This window comes from Cylas formicarius, unplaced genomic scaffold (genome assembly GCF_029955315.1).
Source record: "Cylas formicarius isolate icCylForm1 unplaced genomic scaffold, icCylForm1.1 PGA_scaffold_4__25_contigs__length_36172078, whole genome shotgun sequence".
NCBI classification, from domain to species: Eukaryota; Metazoa; Arthropoda; class Insecta; order Coleoptera; family Brentidae; genus Cylas; species Cylas formicarius.
Genome location: NW_026844334.1, coordinates 25,614,192 through 25,636,785, shown reverse-complemented (window position 1 = coordinate 25,636,785; position 22,594 = coordinate 25,614,192). Strand labels below are relative to the sequence as shown.

Below are 22,594 nucleotides of genomic sequence, written 5' to 3'. Positions count from 1 at the left end.
CAGATACAAAAATCGTGCTGGTAGGTATGGTAGATATCAGTTTGGTAAACAATTCCCACTGATAAAGTCATTTGGTGCCGATCTGATACAGGTTACTTTTTGCTGAGCATTTGCTGCTCAATTTGTAATTCAGCTGTTTCCCACGAAGCTTGCTCTGTATGCGAAACAACGAATGTCGAGCGACCTTTGTCTTTTGCATTTTACTTTTTAAGCTGCCGCAATCAAAAGAACGGCTAAACAACCCACATAAAATCTCCATATTTCGTGTTCGTTGCCTCGTAAGCTCGAAATGCGTTTTTCGAAACACCCTTTGCATAAATGGCAGACACGTTTACGAACTTAACTTGGTAGGTATAAGAATGGCCGTTTTTCGCGTCAGGTAATAACGTTTGCCATGCAAAGCCGAACCAATTATACTAATTTCCATTCGTACTTCGTAAACTGCACATTTTCCTGCCACATACACACCGTCCTGAAATCTGATTCTCAAATCGAAAACGTTTTCCCATCACGGAAGGCCGTGAAACAAAGTGCCGTGGTATACACGCCTATACGTGAAATTAAATATCCCGTTGGTTTATGAGGTTGTTTGTGATAAGGGTGGGCATTTAACTTACACTGCTTTGATGAGGAAGCGATATCGTTATTAATTTTTAAACGTTTTGCCCATTTGTTGGAATAATCAGCATACGAAAGAAAGAAAAGAGTGGTATGGTATGCAACTGAATCCTTCTAAATGTTGTGCAGTTGTGTTTCGCAACGTAAAAACATTATTAACTGATCAAGTTACTCATGGTTCCAATATGCACGATCTAAAGTTAGTCATTGAACATTTTTTCTGCAAAAGGCATAAGCCATATGAACTCAACCCAAATCCTCCTATTGCTCACCGGTAAGATCTTATCTTGAATATGCATCTGGAACTTTTATTACACCACCCACACTGCATAGATAGAGCCTATTCAGGGTAAGTTCCTTAGCTATGTTGATTATAAAGTGAAATTTCTTCGTATAAGATTATGCTCGTTGTTAGTCCAACTTAACATTAAATCACTAAGCGCTAATAATGAATTTGTTGGTCGTCTATGCTATTCATTCCAATTTTTCTTGCCCTGAGCTTCTGCAAAACAGTTCTGTATTGTCATCTGTACTGAACCATCCGTTCAGGTAGAACTAATTACGCTACAAACAAATTGCTTTGCAGATTGTCGAAATTATACAACAATCTTCCACCCTTGCTTTATCGCCTGTGATAGATCATTTATAGAGTTTAAGTACATAATCATTAAGGTTTGTTTTTCTTACTTCATATTCTTATGAATGCGTTTTATTTACTAAGTTCTTGTATATTTGTACTATATATATTGTGTATATATTTGGTTTTTATCTACTGCAGTTGCCTATATTATAGATATTGGTCTATATATCTTTCGTTAGTTTTTTTTTACATCTGTAGTTTTCCATTGTTTGTCCTACCCATAGGCAATAAATAAATAAATCAATAAACAGAAGTAAGAAACAAAAAAACGCACTAGTCAAACAGAAAAGGAGTTAAGAACATCAATAAAATGAAATGAGTAGAACAAAGTTACCGGTGCCGATCTTGATTCAATAGTAACCGTTTGTTTTTCTTACAACAAACAGCAAATTGATCTTACGGAATATCTACGATGCTAATAAAAGCGTCTAAAATGTTATCCGATTAAAAGTCAAACAACAGTTAAAACAACAAAAAGCTCCATATCTAATGGAACAAAGAATCAAATGTGTAACTAATACACAAAATTGATTTTTTTTGTCTTTAATTTCATACTCGGTATCCCAACGAAGAACCATTTAAACAAATCGACCTTAATGCGTGAAGTGTTTCTGTTTACACGGCGTTTTTGCGGCGACATTTCTCGGGAGACCAGCGGCGTAGGAATATTTATTTACAACGTGGTGATCTTATATTTTTAATACAATAATGGGAGAACTGATTTTATTTATATCATATGGGTTTTCTTTTTTTTTGTAGAAGTAACAATTAAATTCGGTCTGAAAAATAATTATATTTTTATTTCAATTATCTTATTTTGCTTGTTCATATATAGGGTTGTAAATGTGAACTTTGAATTATATCATTACAAATTTTTTAAAGCTTTAAGCTTTTAAAGCTTTTTCTGTTAGTCTGTTAATGTTCAAAGTATAAACCCACCTACTGCCCATTATTCATTAAAACATTCCATTCAAATTTAATTTTTGACACAAAAAATATTCCGAATCAAAGATATTTTGATTTAGAAATATGTGAATATTTTGAAGTTAAAATTCTGATCGATTCAAAAATCTGTGATAAATAAAGATCAGTCTTATCACTTTAAGGCAAAAGGTTATGGCTGACTGAATACCTTACCCACCTATATCTTGGGGAATTAACTTCACGATTCGGCCCTTGTGTGCCAGAGAAATAGTTGATAAATTTAGCCTCCACAGCTTGACTTGAGATCTCTGCAAATTTTACAGCTCATGGTCCAAACTGTGATAATGGAAATAGAAGAAAGGTTGATGCTTCTTTGAGAACAAACATAAAACATGCAACAGATCCTTAGGGAGGAACTGTTGGTTTTAAGGGAATTTTTGGTTTCTAGTTTCTAATTTGTATTCGTTATTTAAAAAAGTAAAAAAATCATAAAATACAAAGTAAAACCCCCATGTGATCCCACAACTCCGCGCATGGTATGAAAGAAAATTTTGATTTGTCATTTAGTTTGAATAAAGTGATGTTTAAAGTAAATAAATTCTTCGGCGGCCTCTGACGTGCGCTGATCGACGATCGACCAGTTTGGCGGAACAAAGGCTGCTGTTCTCATAGCTGCTTAAAAGCCATTGGATATATTAGCTACGCCGTTTCTTGCACGGTCTCACTAAAGCAAACAATACGGAGCATGTAAGATGAAATACAGACCCGGACTCAAAATTAATTTGTTGCATTTGCAACTAGTGATGCGCGCAGACATTCATAGGATTGGAATTGCAAAACTACTTTTTTGGAAAGCAAATGAATTCATACGGATATATTGGCAGTTGCTTTTGGGAGTTGCAGGATATATTGGTGTTTAAAAAAATATATTTTCGGATAAGTTAACAAAAATTTATTTTTAGTAAAAATATGACAGTTTTGGAGGTAATAGTTAAACTGTTAAATAATTAACGCTATTAAATTACTAGCGGAAAATATAAATCTATAGACATGATAACAATATCGTATATCGCGGTACTTAGATTTTATCACCCAAATTTTAAAATCGTTTTTGCAGGAAGTAGCAAGCAAATAATATGCATAATATAACGAAAATTAAATTGAAACTTTGTAGGTAATATAAATGTATTGTTTTTTGAATCAATCAGATTTTATAATTGCGATCGAATTGATTTCGTTTATTCTGGTAATTTGTAATTTATTGGTGCAACATGGTTCCCGTGATAGTTACGGTGGTATTATTCAAATATAGGTTAGCGTAGATGTTCGTTTGGGTAGGTAACCTAATAAATATTGACACCTTCTCTATGATAATTTTAAAAGTCCTCACAAATTTTTTAAATGCGTAATTGAAGTTTATTAAACGTTAAAGAAAATTTGTATTTGATTTTTATATTTATACACTATAAATTAATAACAAGAAATGGTTTTGTATATCAGAGAATATGCTTTGTTGCAGCAGCAATACTTCGTAATTTATAAGATAAACGGCTGAGAACACCTGAGTTTTAAATTTATAATTGATCTACGAGAATCCGACATCGTTGCTCATTTAAATAACGTTTAAGTCCAGACCTGAACCCGCTTTTGAAACTAGAGAAAATCGTTTACTCCCAAATTGTTTTTATCCGAAGCGGCTCGCAACACAAACGATCCTGAAAATCATTTATTAATATACCGAAACACAAGAGTGGCTGAAAAAAAGTAAATACTCTGTATGATTTGGTTATTCAGGATTTAATTTCTTCGAAACAATATTTTATGGTCAGATTAAACGGGAAAAAACTGGACCGTATTACAAAAAAGTAATTGCTTAGATGATGGTATTCAAATATCGATAGACTATAACAGTAACGACGTTTTTGTCAAAACGAAATAACGAAATGCCCAGTGCGTAATCTGCAGATAGGTATGGAACCAAATTCTTTGTTTTTTGTTAATTAGACCGTTAGGTAAACGGGGGCTTTAGGAATTTAGCCCTGTAACATGCACTTGTCAGCAATATCAATCCGCATATTTCGAGAAATATAGAAAATAATTTTATAAAGGTGACACCGCCTAAGTGTACTAAGCTTTAAGTGTAATTATATTTTTCGCCCCCTACTCAAAAATACACAATTATGCACTGATTAAGCGGGCAAAAAGTGTCACTTTAAGACCGTAGCCACCTTTGCAATTCACTTCGGACATTTCCGGTTATTTAGTTACTGGTTTGGGAGCGATCGGATGTTTTCGGTAGATTCTAGCCACGGATGAAATTTTGACGTTCCTGAATTCTGGCAGTCATGGCGCGTAGTCATTTGTTTATTAAGCAGTCGCTCCACTCCTGCCATATACGATAACAACTTGTTGCGATATACACAAAAGCAGAGCGCAATAAAAAATATAAAATAAAGTTAGTAATAATAATAATAGACATCTAGACAACTAATTAAAAATTTAACTAACTTAATTCCACAAATTTTAAATAGCTATTTAAATAAGCTAAAAGGAGTCACCATAAATCTTTTTAAATATGTGAATATAATAAAAGAGAAGTGGAGTAACGGGGTACTAGTAACTCGAAAGCAACACAATAACTTCGGGATAATAATGTCTGAAACTAACCAAAATTAAGCAAAACTAAGCTGTATTACACTCATGATAATATGCCAAAGCATCGTCTAAAAAAATGAGGGGGCACTTTTGTGTGGTAACGCCTACAGAGAATACAATGGGACGGGGAGGACAATCCTCCTTGTGGATTTTTGGCAAGCCACAATATTTTGGGAATATTGTTATAAATTGTAAGTTTTTTACAAAAGTTTCATCTATAAACCCTTGTTATTTAGATTTTTTTATTAGTTTATAGCATTTATTTTCAATAGAGAAAGAGGGGTCTTATTTAGTTTGGAATAGGTCGTATATTTAGGTTACTTTTTAGAAATACCTTAGTCGCATTGCTTTAAATACAATTAGTGCTGAAATTGGTAGCTCTCGAACGCATTAAATCTCAATGATTTAATTCAGCTTGTTGGTTGAGATATGAAAGTAGTCTGAAAATATTTAATCTCTCGGTGCAATAGGAAGGCTAAACTTAGGGCCAAGGAAGTCAGTCTCCAATATCATCAGGAAGTTCTACGCCCGAGATATTCTTCTTAAGTTTTTTTTATGTTACTATTTTTGCTAATTATATATACATTATTATTGGGCAATCCCGAAGTATTGCTCTCTAATTATAATAAATATACGTAATAGATATTTATCGCCACCAAGAAGTCCTCAAAAATTTTAGGTAGATTTATTCAATAGAAGTTCTTTTAATAATTGCTTTAACCTTTTATATCTTGTTCACTGTTAATTACAGAACATTAATAGTTACCCAGTTTCTTATTGTGTAATAGCAGAAAAACAGAAGAAACGAAATTTTTGTCAATTACTAAAGGTAGATTGTTCTTTCAATCGACATATCCCTCGGTTTACATAACGATTTCTTTAGTTTGTTTGATGTTTGATGTTTATCAGTTCACGGCACAGAACATATTTTACCATTGTATCAATTGGTTTTTAAACGACGAGGAAGGCCAAGAGGCTGGCAGACGAAATCACTCGAGATCTTTATAAAGCACTTTCAGTTACGCAGAAATTAGACTACTTCTAATCTTCGTAAGCTTTAATCAAGATAAAGGCAATCAATTTAAATCTCGTGGTAATTTCTATAATCTTATACTTCAATTATTCAAGTTCCTCATTCTATTAAAGTTGTTTTGATTAGATATTTTGTTGTTGTATGTAAGTGAACAAATTTCTGTAAGTTAAGGGTCCTCTTAGCCCTTACGGACTCCTACAAAAAAAACTGGATCTAGTATTTGGTCTCATGCAAAATCAAACGTTTCAATTCGACCACATCAATGTTCGCGGAGTTGATTCAGAAAATTGTTATTAGAGGGTAATCTGCAATGCAGAACTCGGTGCCGCATCGTAGCAGGAGGAAACTGGCCGATAACAGCGGGAAATATACAAACATAGCTATAGACATTAACTATTCCGGTCAATTTGGCCAAGTCGCCGCTTTGCGCGAAACTTCCACCGACTCGAAATGTATTATTTACGGCCGTTGGGGCTTAATTATTGTTTGAATTAAAGGTGTTGAATTCGAGGGTCCGAGCGCCACGTAAATTATTACACCTGTATGCAAATGGGACTCTTTAATTGTGTAACGTACCGATCCCTATCTAAGCGAATTTTGCTCCCCCGTTGAGTGAGCGCGGAGTCAGCCATCCGCTACTATCATTCGCTGCGCCGCTCGGCTTAAAAATAAAATGCCTTTTTATTTTTGCGTTGACAGATTTATGTCAATTAAAATGAAAGTTCCTCAAAACCAACACCATATATATATATATATATATATATATATATATATATATATATATATATATATATATATATATATATATATATATATATATATATATATATAGTATTTTTTTCAAAGGAACTTCCAATGTCTTCAAATGTCCTTATGCTATTACAAAGAAGAAAAAAATAATTGAAATGCCATAAGTTTCAGAGAAAAAATAAATAATATTTGAAGCTGATCTGACCTCGGACGGTAAGGATCAAAGATGCTGGGGCCAAAATAGCTAAAAAACACCTTTGTTGCAAGCCCCGATTTTCGAAATATGTGTATTCAAAACACCCACTAGATTGAACGTTAACAATAAGAGTTACCAAATACAAACATTACTACAACATTCACTGCTTCGTGTACGCCGCTCGTAGGAAACGAATAATAAATCAGCAGTAGAAAGTATGAGTGAATTAGATTTTTTTAAAAGGATAATAGAAATATCTGAGTATAATGGTGCAATTTAAAAATAACAAATATATTTTAGCTAACAAATTTTGTAATATTATTCCTAGTTTCTATTGCAGCTAATAAAAGCGTGGATATGTAATGCAACGATTAACACTTAATCAATCTTGTTTTTAATTGCATATTACACATTCTGCTCCGAGTTTGTTTTTTTCTGTTGTACTATATTCTTTATCTATATTTTCATTGGTTGATAGTCTTCATCTGCTTTTAGCACTTCTTAGCATAAAAAACTAAGCCACTTTTGTTCCAGCTTTTATCATTATAATTTTTCATTTCCGTAATCTTTGAGGTATTGTTTGTATCATCAACTCCGCCATTTAGAGACCTATCCATCTCCAATAATATTTTCGGACCAATTTTATCGTTTAAGCAATTAATTGGAAAAGTAAGACGATATTATCAGAAACTTATTGACCGCCCAATTTATCTAAGAGCCACCGGAACAGTTGAGATAGTTGAGTACGCCATACTTATCTAAATTAATCTTTACGAACAATAATGAAAATAAAGCTATATTCTGATTTATTTACTTCAGAAATCATCATCAATTAAAACCATGATCAAAGCTTTATTTTTGGGATATATGCCTTATTCGATTGCATGGGGACACGATAGAATACTTTGTTAAAAATATATTGCAATTCAAATTCTGAATAAACGAAATTTATCGAGTCGGAAAAACGAGTTGTGGGGGCTTAAACCAAGATTTAGATACGGACATCTGCTTAGCAGTTGATGAATATCGGCTGTGGTGTGGTTAATTTTAATTTACCGGCTCAAGATATATTACAAACCAATGAGCTAAGCCTCAAAACTACCAGGCACCAAACCTAACTCCGCCCCCATACGAGTTATTAATTCCGAAGTACCCTTCCAATTATAAAGACTCGAATTAAATATGGGAAAGGTATTGTAACTAAAATGCACAAATGTTTTTATAATTTGGAAGATACCCATTATTGACTTCCTCAATATTCGGTATTGTTTTAATACGCCTGACGGGAGAAATTGCGAATGCCTATTGCATAAATCCTTTCTATAAATTAACGCCGATTGTCTTCTCACGTACTTTTATTTCCCCGTTAATTAACATTATTTTGCACACAAATGCGCGATTTGCGGAAAATATTATATCGGAAAAATAACGAAACTAAATAATTACCAGGAAACGTTTAATAGTGCCAAGAGACTGCATTAACAAAAATTAATTTCCATAAATTTGCATTTAAAGTTTTTTCAAATATCCGGAGCTTTTGTTTATCTATATGATTCGTTTTTAATTTATTGATAATATATGTCATTAATTGTATCATCCCGAAAAGTCATTTTTATTTTGAAGCACTCATACATGAGATTCGTGGGAACCGATTTCACAAAATTAGTTTTGGTTAGTATCTGGCAGTTTTGACTGATAAGTTGTTCGGAAAATGACATAAAATTTATATTTAAAATTGTACCTCCGTGTAAATTTACACCTACTAAAGGTTTTAACAGTGTAATCTCAATCATCCGGACTAATTAAAACTACGGTTATCCGTATTCGAATTACTGATTGATAGTCATGATTGGTTTGATAGAACAGTTGCTGAAGTTTTTGTTCTGAGTGTTACGAGATGGGACATATAGATTTTTCAAAGAAACTGGCTACTGTTATACTCTTTACAAAACTTTTGGACTCCGCCTGCGTCGGTTTGTGTTGAGTCGAACTAGCTAACGTTTCGCCAATCATGCTGTTGACTTCCTTAGAAACCAACTGAAACTGAGTTAAGTTAAGCTCTGAAGAAGCCAACAGGATGAATGGCGAAAAGTCAGCAATTTCAAATCAATAACAACCGACGTAGGATGACTCCAGAAGTTTTGTAAATAGTGCGACATATAGATCTTATTCTAGATGTCTTCGACATGAGAGAGTGCTGTGCAGAGGTTACTGTAATTAAATTCTTAGTTGTAAAACTGCAGAATTTTGGATTTAGGTAATTCCATTTTGTAAGTGTGTTCTTGCATATCTATGTATGTATGTATTCCGTTTCGAAAAAGCATTCGATAAGATTAATTGACTTGATCCACGCAGTCTCGATAGCTGTTGTTCATGTCTATATTTATATAGAACAGAGGTATTGTTGTAAATTAAGCTGACATTTACGAGTCCAATGATTTTATCCGTTTATTGGAACTGTCCAATAATCAGTATCCACAAAATAAGGAGATTTTAATTCAAACCTAGTTGTTGTATTAATTAGCCACTTCTGCATCGCAATGCATTGACGACAATCCATACAATCTTTGTAAATTTTCAAAAAAAAAACAAACTTTTTTTGATTGATACTGCTTAGAGAACCACACTATTTTATATTTATAACAATTAGCCCAACAATATAAATTTTTTTCATCGAAATTTTATACCGAATGGCTTTTGCTGTTTACAAAATTTTCCTACCCTCTTTCATTTTTGATTTAAAATATGAGTAACTATCTCGTATCTCCTATCTATCAGTTATCAGTTATAGTCTGTGACTGAAAAAGGGTAGCCTATACTACACGACTTAGATTGACACCTGGGGGTGCTACTCAACCCCATATTTGTTTACTAATTTGTATTCAGCTTATTGTTAGCATTTCAAAAATACTGGTATTATTATTTCTAAAAATAAAGATGAATGTAATTTTATTAAAGCATCTTTACATAAACACTATCCAACACATTAATTTTCCCAACCTGTCGCAGTCACGTTAAACTAAATATGTAGGTAAATACGACAAGAAAATAGACTGCACCAAAACGAATGACATTCTGGGACTATGATGACTCCGGTTAAGAGAGGTTCCAGGCTGTTTTTTACCAAAAATAAGGAGTTAAGTAAGTTAGTTTTGGTTAGTTAATAGGAAAAAGTTTAATTCCAGAAAAGAGTGCTCGCCTGTTAGATATATCTATAAGGAGAATTCTAACTGTATATCAGTTTTAAACGAAAAAAGAAAGAATTTATACTGTACGGATAGTGCGCGGAAAAGCGGAACCTACGGACGCAAACATATCACCCGGTACGTATCTGCTTGCATATCTCCACACATCATCAGGTCAAATCAATGCATCAGTATGCAGTAGCGAAATATTTTAATTATAAATTATTGAAGCCGATAATCTCGTCCTACCATTTATATGGTAGCCGGCATCGTTACATAGCATAAATATTATAACACCGCCGAGTCACTTTAAAGACTACCGAACCGCGCGAAGCCATCAAATTAAAATTATTAATTGCAATTAGACCTTCCTTGGTTTTCTTTTAAACCATCTCCGCGCTTCGCTCGACCTGGAGATCATTACCTTATTGTGGGACTTTTGCCGATCAGCGTTAAAATCATTTAGTCACCTAATTGTCGGCATTGGCGTGCGGGTATATCTAACCGCGGTTACCCCACAAATTAGGAAAATTATAAACTATGCAATTTTTCAGATTTATCGATTTCTCACGCGAAGTTGTCGTTTATAATTTTTCAATTAAATTTTTAGAAATCGTATTCCAAGTTCTATTTTTGCCCAAAACATCTACGCCCCTGATGATTGTCCTCTATTAGTTTTTGGGAATGGTTATTTGTTAAAATCATTTAGTCACCTAATCACCGGCGGTATGAGAAAGTAAAAAGTGCTGAGTAGTTCTTGAGGCGCCAACGATGAATTACTGTGGTAACCGACGAGAAACGCCCCGTCTGTGAATGGGCCCGTCCAAATTATTTTCGTTAAACTTAAAAATCTTATTTTCTTTTTCATCTTCGACAAAAGGTTCTTACTCACACAATTTTTTAGTACTTCAAAATTGCAATTAGAAAATATCGATTTTTCGCGAGAAATTTGAACAACAAAATACTACACCGAGAAGTAAGCTTTCAGATTTTGGCGACTGATCTCATTTTGAAGTTTATCAGTATGCAACATGTCTATAAACTTCTTCCGACACTCATCTTATTACACTCGTATGTCAAACTTGCATTGCATAATATTCTATTTACGATAAGAAAGTAAAAAATTTGTGCACATCGGAGGAATGAAAGTGGTTTCCACCTTTCACTGTCTTAGCTTAGTTTTTATTTTTTTATTAGTGTGTTTTATTTAGTTATATTCGAGACTCCTAGGACCAAACTTTTCCAAACAAATTCTACAACAAATTTGTATGCTTATGAAAATTGTCAAATGATTTATTATTTTTGGTGGTTGAAGAATTAGTCGTATGATCGTTGTATCACTTTTTTTCATGACAACCTATTTATTTTTGGCGGAATTGATGTTTCAGAATGTCTGCAAAAATGCTCTACATTACTGCTGTTGAATTGTCACATCAAGCGAATAAACTTTAATCCTCGAATTTATCCACCAAAAAAAAAAATTCCTGGGAGAACATCAACAAAAGTTTTAGAAAGTAATTTAGAGCTTGATCATTAGAGAGTAACTGTAGACCACAGCCAAAATTTGAAAAGAATCATTTTCACATTAGATATTTCTAATATGCCATAGAGTTTGCAATTCCGTTTATGAACTGGCTTTGGAATTTGCAATCAGATCTTCAGAAAAACTCAAGTATATTACAAGAACCAACTTACTAACAAAATAGAACGTTAGGTTGCAATTTTACATCTAATAACATTAAAACTACTCCTACGACATGACGATATAAACCAGAAATTGACCAATTTTTTCAGAAGATTTAACGAGAACTAGGCATGTTTTGAGAAAATACTGCAACAAAAATGTCGCATCCAAACTTATTGACGATTAAAAACGCGATTTTAAATCTCGCACATGCGCATGCGCATGTTGGATGAAGCTTCTCATTTTTTTTTCCTTAGTTAACTCATAAGCCCCTGTTTTATCGGCATAGACAGCAGTAGTAGTAACTATATGGTGTACGATAGATACTTGATAAGTATCTCTCACCCTGAAGATGGCGGCACTAGTTACTAGGAGCTAGTGATTGTAGTTGCGCACCTCTTTATAGTTACTTACCAAAGTTTCAGCCACTTTGGGAGCGTGGTTTTTAGTTGAGAGTCGTTTGAATGAGTCGATGAGAGTGTTTTCGCGAAAATGGAGAAAATTGAGTATGGAGCTGTTAAAAGATATTTGTTTTTGAAAGGCAATACTTCTACGCAAATAAAAGTTGAGTTAGACTCTGTTTAAGGGGACTCTGCACCGTCATTTACCACAGTGACATTTTGGGCAGCTGAAGTTAAATGTGGCCGTAAGAACTAGGTGATGATGAATGTTCTGGACGTCCAAAAACTGTAATTAACGACGATAATATTGCTAAACTTCATCAAATGGTGTTAAACAACCGTCGAATTGAAATGGGAGAGATAGCAAATGTTATGAGAATGTCCGAAAAACGTGTTTGTCACAGTTTACTCACGTTAGACCAAAAACGTGTTCGAATAAATAGTTTCAACGATCTGTTAGCGCAGTTTAGGCGCCATAAATTCTAGTTTTGGCACCGATTAATTATTGTAGATGGAAACTTGGATACACTCGAATCAAAAATACAGTGAAAACTACGAACGGGGAAACAACTCCGAAAAAAGAAAAACTGTTTTTTCGACTGGCAAAATAATGGCGACTGTGTTTTGAGAGATTAATAGATAATCTTCAGAAAGGAAAAAATATTACAGGAGCATACTGCGCATCATTACTTCACAAACTGAAGACAGAAATTTCGGAAATACAGCCACATTCGCAAAAAAAATACATCCTGTTTCACCAAGCGGTTGCGATGTCGAAAATCCGCGAATTACGGTTTGAACTGTCTGACCATCCACCTTACTGACCAGATCTAGCCCCGACAGACTTCTTTCTATTCCCTCAACTGAAAAAAGAGCTCGGAGGACAGTGACTTGCTTCAACTGAATTGTCAGTTAACACTTTTTCGTTAATTCAAAAATAAAGAAAATATGAACAACTGTAATACTTGTTACAAAACTTCTGCATTCCTCCTGCGTCGGTTTTTGTTGAGTCGAATTAGCTAACGTTCCGCCAATCATTCTGTGGCTTCTTCAGAGCTTGACCGTGGAAGTTTCTTTAAAAAAAGCAATGAACAACTGTATTCACTGCCACACAAACATATTGTATTTCATTCTATTAATACTAAGCTAAATCAATTTTTTATTTTTACTTTCCATTGTTGATGTGAAGGCAAAATAACTTTTTCGGAGAATTGCAAAGTTCAATTTTATGTTGTTTCTTTTTCTTTTTTCAAAGAAACTTCCACAGGCTAGTGTTATACTTTTTATAAAACTTCTGGATTTCTCTTACGTCAGTTTTTGTTGAATCGAACTAGCAAACGTTTCGCCAATTATCATGTTGGCTTCTTCAGAGCTTCTTTAGTTTCAGTCAAGCTCTGAATAAGCTAACAGGGTGATTGGCGAAACGTTAGCAAGTTCGAGTCAACAAAAAGCGACGCAGGAGGAATCTAGAAGTTTTATAAAAAGTTTCTGTTATCGTTCCTACTTCTGCTTAGTACAACTTTCGATAACATATATCTGTAAGTGTCCTTTATTAAACCTACCCAAAGTTTGAGGGATCATTTTTTGAATTGTATTTTATCAGCGCCTTGATGTAAATTTACCTCCTTGGAACGTGTATAGCAATTGAGTAAACTTTAAACCTGTGGTAACCACCAGAAATAAATAACAATTTGCGTGGTGTCAGAGCGAGGGCCGGGAAATTTCCAAGAACAATTTGCCAGCACTTAAGGGTAGTTTAACATACATTATTAATCTGTGATAAGGCAAGTTCTTAAACATTTCCGACGGCTCTTTCAATTGCATTGGGCCGAGTAATGAAACCCGAGATTAGATGTGCGATTCGCACGCCATGCTTGGGTCATGAATCCCAAGTAACTGCCCGTTTAATACGGCGACGATCGAACGTCAGTACTTATACTTTCCGCGGACTACTACTGAGTTATTCAACACACTAAAATCATATGATGAAGGCGAGGAGTAAACAAACAAAGCAAATTTATTTCGTTTTTTTTTTTTCATAAACTTGCCTCCTTACGGTTCCAAATACCATATTTTTCAAACATTTCGATAATTTTAGGTTAGTTTCAAAGAGAAGTTTATGCTTATGTTTCAGTTTTTGTAGTTTTACAAAAAAAGTTTTTTTTTCTGCAGCATACTTCTGGAAAATCGATTGGAATAATTCAAATGGAAAGTAAATATTCTCTAAAAGAGCTGGATTAAAAATGCGGTTTAGGGAGTCATCGAAAATTACCTGGATAGAATCTAATAGCAACATAAAGTTTTCATTGAAAGTGATCGAGGGCTGCAGGATTCTAACTAGATCGCCTCCAAAAAATAGAATAGTAATCTAGTTCTAAGGCAATGGAACATTTGCCTTTTTAAATTTTTCATAAATAAACAGCTTGTCGACTCTGAAATCCCATGCAGGAAATGTCTTTCTATATTATAATGTATATTAAAGCCGAGGAACCCGACGAATGCTGAACTATAGCTTGCGAACTGAAATCTTTCTCATTGGATAAATAATATCCAAGTTAGAAATGTCCATCGTTTAATTGAAAATAATTAGTTTAAGACGTATCTTTTAATAACTCGAACCCGAATGTTTGGTTCTAAATGAAAATCTTCGTCTGAGGTATACTCAACTAAATCCATGTGAGAATTTATTTAAAATTAGGATTTCTCAGAAAAATATGTACACGGGAGGCCAATGAGCCTATAGGTCGTTTAGTATTTATTTTGTGGTTTTGTTAATTGAAATTGGTCTGCTACACATCACGAACATATCATCACTAATTTTTGCTATAAATACACTGAAATAAAGGAAAAACGAATTTAAAAGGCGAGACTTTAATTCGAAGGGGTGCAATACGATTTCGGATATTTTTATAATAGCATATTATAGCTAATAATATGTACACCAATCACAGATATTCCAGTTGCAGGGGAATACTAATATGTGAAGAAGATATTATTAATCGAGTATTCCTTAATGCTCCGAACTTATTAATTAGCTTTAATATTCTGCACTTCCTGCACTGAATGTGTTTGCCATATATTTTTATATACAAATAGTAACCAGAGTTGCACCGGAAAACTAATATGTACACAACTTAGGAGCAATAAACTGTTTTCGCTTCGTAACTTTGCTTTATCTCGTTGACGCGATAAAATTTCAAGGGTTGGAAGACGTTGTTCTTCTTTTGTTGAATACTTTGACATCGACCATGACTCTCAAACAATAGACAAGTTATTGTTGACGGATTATTCCTTCACACCCCAAAGTTATGAATTAGCTCTGGCATTCTGCACTTAAAAAAATTTTTCTTATTTGATTTTGTGATATTTTGTTATAGGTACACCAACCAAAATCACAATTTGCATATTGCGTAGGTCTCGTCTGAACAAGAATTTTCTTTAAAAAATATTGTATCGCGTTCTCTGCATTAACCGCGTAATTATAAAATGTCCTTTCAATTCAATCAAAACCATGCGACGGCATCATTAAAACCTTTAAATCAATCGAAAATATTAAACGATTCGGCAACGTCAACCGCCACGCATGTCGCGAGACAAAATTATAATTACATTAACAAGTAATAATTCCGGAATATTAATTAATTGCTATTCAATTATCGCTTCCTTTAACAGACCAAATTAACAACAGGACGCGATTATTTTATTCCAATGGTCGTTAATAATTAAGAGGTATGCCGTCGCGTCTGTTCAGCGATTATTTAAAATTGCGAAGTTTTTCCGCGGGAAAATCTGTTTTGTCAACGAACGCGACAGAAAGGCATTCGGGCGCGTAAACACACGTATACATATAACAATGTCATTTGAAGAGGAAGTTGCTACGAGTACGGTATCATTTTGTACGCCTTATCGACTGCTTGATTATTGCCTGTCATGGATAATTTAGTTTATGGAAAATGTCGGTTATTCCGTACGATCGCAACGCGGTTATTTGCTATGTTAAGCTTAAACGTTTTTTACTTAAATAAATGTTGATCGTCCTAGTGCGTGCCGGCTCTATATTTAATCGCTATACGAGCGGCAGTTGCATGGGTCTACTTGTACTTCTGCTGCCTAACAGATGTGAACGGTATTTATACCCCAGTTCTGTTCATTTGTCTGGGGTGGTTAAAAACTCGCTGGTCATGTGAATTTAGTTTAATTTTGTTAAACAATTAGATTAGGTTAAAAAAAAGTGTTGCAATCGATTAATGTCTCCGGGGAGCACGTAGAATTTTTTTCTTAATTTCTCGATACTCTCTATAGACTGATTTACAAATGTGTGCGAACGATAGGTAAACAATAAATAATTTTTCACCTCAATTTGTTTGTCTGTTATTGCGTCTGTAATTCGCATATCATCGGTATCTTCAACTAGCCAGAACTAGAATATACTATAATATTCTTTTACAAAAATTGATTTTTGAGAATAAAAATTTTAATAGTGTTTGCACTTGCAGTATAAACTTAACGAACTTAATTCTTACATCAATTATTGCAGAAGGACCTAAACCGTTTTAGTTATCAATAATGGAAATGTTATTAAAGCAAATTTTAACAGACGCTCAAAGAAACATTTCTGTGTATGTGTAACTTAATTCTTACATCAATTATTGCAGAAGGACCTAAACCGTTTTAGTTATCAATAATGGAAATGTTATTAAAGCAAATTTTAACAGACGCTCAAAGAAACATTTCTGTGTATCTTTGTGCACCTAACTAACATTTAGCAAATATAGAAAATGTGGTTCATCTTAAAGTAACCACGAGCAAAATCAATACCACATTTAGAATTCAAAAAACATTAGCCTTCTGTATTACTTTACATTCAAAATATTTTATACCATAAAATTTTGTGTTTCATCGAAGCAATTATTGGTATTTGAAATATAGCTTAACATAATAAGATTTAATTCCATTCAGTAAGTTTCCCCTTTTAGGATCGATATTACTATATTATTAGGTATTTAGTTGGAAAACTGGTAAGTTGAGTATATTATCAGATAATCAGTGTTTGTGATAGGAACTCCCATTCTAATCTGAGGTTGTATGCGAAATTTGTAAATTCGCGAATGAACCGTTTAAAACGCGAATTCGCCAACGGCAACCGTATAGAACGTTTCTTGTATTAGTGTTAAACGAGTTAAATTATAGGAGTACAGTTGAATGTGGTAGGCAGCCTCTAAAACGTCAATATCGTTATTTCAAATTTAATATTTTTACTTATAATAAAATTTGATTTTTGCAAAATGTAAAGACACTTAAATAGCGTGGAAAAATAGTTTGTCGTTATTTCAAATAATTTACATAAAATTTCGCTCTTGGCTACTTACCCTAGAAAGATGAATTTCGGGCAAAATATATGCACTGCCGTGGCAAAAGAAAAACCGATTTTGATTTCCTAAAAACTACTGGTTTGACATTTTCATGTGCATTAAATTTTTAGTTTTTAAATTCTTATATTTCGTTTCCATTTCCAAAAATTTGTTAGTATGAGTTTGAAATTTGTATTTTTTTTATAGATAAAAAGTCACATAATAAAATTAAATTAGCAGAATTCGCCTTCTAACCACGTAATTTCCGAAAATTTTAACAATATATATTTTTTACTATTGACCAATACATCGTTTTATCCGGTAAATTCACGAATTAGCCAAATTTATCTCATCCAAAATTGATTTATGGAGGTAACTCGACCTATTATGGACAGATTGATATTGGTTGAATCTTTATTTGAGATTTTTCTCTAATCTGATCGATGTCTATGACGAGGTCCTATTGATCAGTCCTTCTAACATGTCATCACGCTAGTTGCGCCTATCTCGCCAACGTTACTTAAATGATGAAAAACGTTTTTATATAAATGCAAGATGCAAGAATTCAATCAAACGATTTTAGGAAACTAAATTAAAAAATAACTTTTAAATTAACTTAGACATTATAGTTTAATACAAGCAAGAGTTAACAATTCTATTAAAAAGAACAACTCCAAAAACTGCAACTACAGAGTTTCAATAGTTAGTAATTATCCTTATAAACAGGCTGCTTTTGACCCTGCTCTGCTTTTAATTGTTTCAATCATTTTTGAGATCAGTGGACGAATCATATCAATTATACTACAAAAATAAACAAAAACACTGACTACAACTAAGAAAATTATTTGACAATTTCTAATAACATATAAATAATGTAAAAAAGTCGAAGCTTTATTTTGGTTTAATTTGAAAACAATTCGAATTTGTGAAATTTAAACCGCCTATTAATGAATGTTCCGGAATTTGAGACATTTAATTTTTAGGGCGTTAAAGAGACAAAAGTTTATCTTGTTTTTCCCGAAATTAGTTTGTGAACAACATATCTGTATGTATGAACTCGCTTGCTTAATTTCACTGGTTCCAATTTCCATCGCAATAAAAACCTCACGAATTCATTAACTATTGATATAATCGTCGAAAGTGTAGGTACCGATTCATTTGTCATCAACAATACGTTGACATTTACATCCAACCCCGAACTCTCAGACATTAACAATCCAATATACGCGGCGTATTCCAAGTCGCCCTTTTAATGGGATGATAATTCGTGGGTACACCATGTAAAATTAGTTTTGAACGATCCACTCCGCTCCGGTTATGCACAAGGGTTGCGTCGATAATTAAGAACACTCCAGTAGTTCTAGTGTGTCCTCCGGTTCTCTTAATAGTTATTTGTCAACGAGCCGAAGATTTATTATGAGAATCGCGTATCTGCGGTTACAAAGCACAAAGCATTTAAATCGTATTCTGGCCACTTGAACTAATTTGCGCATATTTAATACCGTTTAACGTATGTCTGCCGCGAATAAATGCCATTTTATTATTAATTGTTAGGTGGCACTGAAACGACTCAGCAAAGGACTTCTTTAGCGTTTGTCCGGTTTCAGGTTAAATTTGCTTAAAGCGACACGTCGCAATCATCCAATTATCCTGCTTTTATTTTTAAAACGCGGATGTCGTTATATGACAAAACGGCTACTTTCAGCTGATCGTTAATGAAAAATTTTGGTACCCCCGACGCTTTTGCGGCATGAAACAGCAATCCGGAGATTCTTTGTCTTCCCCGCCACTTATCGGTTAAAAACGGGCTTTAAAATTTCGTATTTTTAAGGTTTCTATCGGATAGACGGATCGGCAAATTCTGCTTCGTCATTATTTAAACTTGGAAAAATTGTTCTCGGCGTCAAAAGTAAATACCCGTCTGAACAAAAACCCACAGTTGTTACGCTTTGTTAGGCAAAGTAAACGAGTCGGCCATAGCGAATTAGGAGAGGTATAGGCAAGGTAAAAATTTGGTCCGATAACGATAAAGAATGTTTTAAAGAATATCGGGAACTTATATTACCTAGCACGTAAAATTATATATTTTTTTGAAAACTAAAAATAATAGTTACGTTGATATAATTAACTTATGGAATTTCATGTTTAAACAAATCTCTTCACATGTGCTAAAAAAGTATACGAAATAGTTTGTCAATAACTTTATATTGCTATTTAAAATATAACATATCATATCATATCAAGTATCATATTGCGCATGGGATAGTTAACTAATTTGCGCATTGTGGATTGAAAAATTACTAATATTTCGCACCAAAATTTCTTTTCTCTTCAGTATATACACCGGGTATTTAAAACAACATTCCTCTACTTTATGGGGTACATAATATATTAAAAAATAACCTTACATTAGTACACAGAAAATGCCTGCCGAACGTACGATTCTATAAAACGGCTTCCAAAAAAGGTGTTTTTATTATTTGTGAAACCACAACTATCATTGATTGGGTCATAAAAGTTAAATGTTAATTGTTAATATCTTATTTATTATTATTAGGAATCTATCGGAAAAGTATATTTACCTTTCTTTTGCTTGTTTTTGTTTTTTACTAAACAATAAGTATTTAACAATTTTCTCTACTATACTTACTTTCATTGGATATTCTGTTCTACTCTCTAGCAATGTCAACTAGTTATCACATTAAACTATGTTTTCATCTGTCCATCTTTGCGCAATTTTTTGTTGTTCTTGTCTATTGAGTGTTTCATTTACAAAAACGTATTAAAACTAATTTTGCTGATAATTTATATCTAAATCTTGATTTGAATCTAAATGTTTCCACAGAACAATTTTCTTGTTAATCCAACCACCTTTGAATTTTTTAAACATCCAAGAATATACTGAATTTAGGTTAATTTTGGTTATTTTCATTAGATGTTTTATTTATATAAGCCTATTAGTATGAAGTTTGTAAGCCTAAATCTCGATTTTAATCTAAACTTGTGTGCAGAACAATTACGTCGATCGGAGCCAGTACAAGACCAATGGAACCCATTAATATCGACCGACAAACGCCAATTTCGACAACCGCAGATTCGACAACTAAATTGGTGATTTTTCCTAGATCCATTGTGTCGAAACTCACGAACGAATTTAATCCGAAATTAACCAGAAAAAATTCAATCCATTGTAGCGCCGCAACCTCACGAAATGTTACTAATAAATTTAATTAAACCGGCTTATAAAAGACCGAACATCTTGTATATGGTGTTCGAGCACAATAGTCTAATTTAATAACGGTTAATGCCAAATATCGAACGAAAGTTTGGGCATAAAGCCTGTGAAAGTATTTATGTACATATAATTTATTACACTTCTGATGTAGCCTATTTATCATTTAACGTACGATTGTCGAAAAAACTTTTAAAATATGTTGATACCCATCTACCAAAGTTATCGACAATGAATTTTTATTATATTTAAACTTATCGACCAACTCGCTATCCTTTACGACTTTGTGACTTTCCATTTTAACGACAGCAAAGATGATAGAATTTTAAACAGGAACGACCGTCTAAAAACACACAAAGTTTTGCCTTAAGCAAACATCAAATTACTATTTCTTCGTCGGTCGACGGACGCTGCCTGAAAAAAGAAACCAAAATGCGATAAAATGAATTGAAGCGTTTGACGATAAAATTTACCATGGCAAATCGCGAGAATCTTCTGTCCCAACCGGGACTCTAATAGTCTGCAGTGTCGGAATACAGGCGGACTTTTTTGTATAAACAAATACGTCTGTCAAAAATGTTATCATTTACTCATATTTCTATACTTAGAACACACTTGAAACAGTGACTAATGAGAAATACAAAAAGACTATTTTCATTATCAATAATATAGCCAAGACGATCTCCTTTTTTTTATTATTTGATTGGCAGAGAAGGAAATTTTTGTTACTGTCATTAATTTACTAAACACATGTACTGGTCTTTTCTGTATCAATAGTATATACGATTTTGGGTGCATTTAGCTTAGCATCAAGATCTTAAGAACATATTTTTCACAAACTCTTTTCTCTCAGCGCGTATTCCACAATCTTTTGTGGCCACTTTTTTAATTGTTAGTGTTTAATGGTTCATCTTTCATTTTAATGTTAAACAAATTAAAACAAAATCAACGAATATATGGTTACACATGGATAGGCTTTAATATAAAACCAGAAAGTGAAAATGAAAGTAGCTGTCCAAACCTACACTATACTTTTTTCGCATCGTGTTTTACAAATTGCAAAAAGTTTCTCAAAGGAAAACAAAAGTTCATTTTGTATTTCAGAATATACCAGCCACGCAACTCAGACCTCAAAAATTGCAAAATTGAATAAAAAATAAACGAAAATATCTTGAAACTTTGACACTCTGTAGAGTGGGAACGAATTGTTTGCAAACACCTCTTTATAAAAAGAAAGTTTCATTTCAATTTAATAAATAAGTCTTGATTTTGAATTTTAAATTATCCTAATGAAGTTTTACAATATAATCCAGCATACTTACATCAACAGAGATGCCACCATTAAGTACTCAGAATTAATTGTTTTAATCAAAACATTATCGTGGTGACCAAAGAAAGATAATAAAATAATCAAAAATCAATCAAAATCAATGGTACAATCTAACCGGGCGTAATAACAGCCCTTCTAAATTCGTCTGTGTACATTCTCTAACCTCTTGTCGCCGACCTAAATACACAGAAGATCTGATAACCCCAATGACAACATTGATAGTGTTTTGGTACCTCATTAATTGCCTGTCGACATGTAATACTTCGCTGTAAAATGGTTATTTATTGATTTTGGCAAGAATTTTCCAAATAAATGTGTATCTGAAAAAACAAACAACAAAAATTTCCTCTAAGTTTCCTTTTAAAATATATTTAGCAGTTTTTGATAACTCGGCCATAACTTTTGTTGGCTCGTAATACTCATTTAGATTCGAGTGGGCGTAAAAGCCAAATTTTTCAAGCAAAAATTCGTCCACCTACATTTGTTAATGACGTAACATAAAATTTTGGGAAAATGACTATTGGTTATGATTCTGCTATTCCAAATGAAAAATTTCAGGTCTGGTATGTCTAAGTGCGACAATATATTAGCCCTT

General features: G+C 33.3%; 1 protein-coding gene across 1 annotated transcript in view; it reads left to right on the top strand.

Moving 5' to 3' along the window:
* LOC132700802 (homeobox protein B-H1-like) overlaps nt 1-22,594 on the top strand; it is a 59,442-nt gene that overhangs the window by 35,749 nt on the left and 1,099 nt on the right. The gene's annotated exons all lie outside the window — the stretch shown is intronic.